Source organism: Anser brachyrhynchus, assembly GCF_964034855.1.
Source record: "Anser brachyrhynchus genome assembly, chromosome: 19".
Lineage (NCBI taxonomy): Eukaryota > Metazoa > Chordata > Aves > Anseriformes > Anatidae > Anser > Anser brachyrhynchus.
In genome coordinates, this window is record NC_137712.1 from 3215338 (window position 1) to 3217303 (window position 1966).

Consider the following 1966-nt stretch of genomic DNA (forward strand, 5'->3'; position numbering starts at 1 on the left):
GGGCCCCCCGCCAGGCCCCCGCGGGGGAACCGCGCTGCGGCCGGGGCCCGAGGGAGCCGCCGTCGGGTGCAGCCCCCCCCCCCCCCCGGGCCGGCCGCCCCCCCCGCTGCCCCCGAGCCCGGATTTCGTTTGTCCCCGCGGGGCCGGCATCCCCCGACGGCAGCCGTGGGGTGCCGGGGGGCTCGGCCCCTTCCTCTAATTAGTTAATGAGCGGGGAGAGGACGCGTGTCCGACCCGTGGCGATCAGCGCCCTGCGGCTGGCAGGGGTTAATTGCGTTAATTGAGGACGGGGAGGACGTGGAGTTGTGTGTGTGTGTGTGTGTGTGTGCATATGTGTGTGTGTGTGTGTGTGCTTTTGTGTGTGTGTGTGCATTTGTGTGTGTGTTGTGTATTTGTGTGTGTGCATTTGTGTGCGTGTGCATTGACGTGTGCACGCGTGTGCAGGGTGCACATGTGCAGGGCTGGGGTGCGTGCACGTAGGCGCAGGGCTGTGCACGCTCAGGGCTGTACATACAGCTGTGTGTGCACATGTGGGTGTGCGTGCGTCCCCACGCAGGCTGCGTGTGCCTGTGCCAGGCTGTGCTTGGGTGTGCTAGGCCGTGTGGCAGCCCCTGTATCCCCCGGGGGTGTGCGGGTTTGTGTCTGCACACGGCTGCGCGTGCCTGTGCCAGCCTGAGTCTGCCCTCGTGCTTGTGCTTGGATGATCCCGGAGGTCTTCTCCAACCCCGATGGTTCTGTGCTGTATTGCGGGGATGTTTGTGTGCATGCGTGTGCACGTGTGTGTGTGTGTGGGGTGTTTGTGTGCATGCAGGGGGTGCATGTGTCCGTGTGTCCATGTGCAGCCCGGTGGGTGCGTGCGTGCGCGCCGCTTGTCCCAGGCAGCCGGAGCTGATAATTGTGGTTGTTACTATGAGCCCGCTAATCCCCCGAATCCCTTTACCTCCTGCTCGCAGGGGATTACAAATTAATAAAAGCAGCTTAGGGGCGGGAGCCTCCAAGCACACATATGTTCCTGCCGGAGGGCAGCACGGGGACTTTCGCCCGGCGGTGGGGACAGCCGGGGAGCAGGGCCCGCGTCGGCCCCGCACAGTCCCCGGGCATCCCGGGGGGCCAGGCTCCCTTCCACCCGCTCCCCTCCTGCGGCTCCTGCGTGGTGCAGAGCTGTGGAGGGTGATGCCCGCGTGGCTGGGGGACAGATCCCAGCCTGGGGGACAGCTCAGTCCCATAGGGTTGGATGATAAAGCGGGGAGACATTCTGGGGAGTGGGATCTGGGGTCCCCCAATAAACCGGGCTGGAATGCAGCCAGGGCACAGGTGGAGCTGGCTGAGCATCGCCAGCACCGTGCCCCAGTAGTGCTGGGTTCAGGTGCAAGTCTAACTGGGTACCACTGGCACCGGCTGCACTGGGGCTCCCCGACACCCCCCCACGGCCACAAACAGCTCCTGGGGGCGGACGAGGGGGGCAGGTGATGAGCCACGCAGTCTCTTTTAAGCTCGGTTTTATAAGTGGATTTTTAGTCTGATCCTCTAAGGAAGCAGTTTAAGAAAGCAGGCAGGCGTGTTTCATGCAGCGGCGGCTGTTTCTCATGCACATGGTGCTGGGCACGGTCCCGGCAGCTGTGGCTTCATGGGACGAGGGGCAGCAGCCCCTTGGCTTTATGGGACAAGGTGACTCCACACCGTGGCACCATTTCTGCAGGTTTCCACAAAAGCCCCTTTGGATGTAAAAATAATAGTTGGTCAGAAGCCAACAGCTTTTCTGTCACTCCTGCAAAAGTTTACCAGTGTTTTACAAAGTTATGAGAACCGTGGAATAAAATTTGCATGTTCCTGGCACTTTTTAAAATTAAGTACCTACATAAAATAACGGTTATGATTGGCAATGTGTGTGTCTATGAGCTGTCCTTGCAATATAGTTTAGCTAAAAAGAACTTGAAAATGTAGATAAAATCCCAAAACGCAGCAC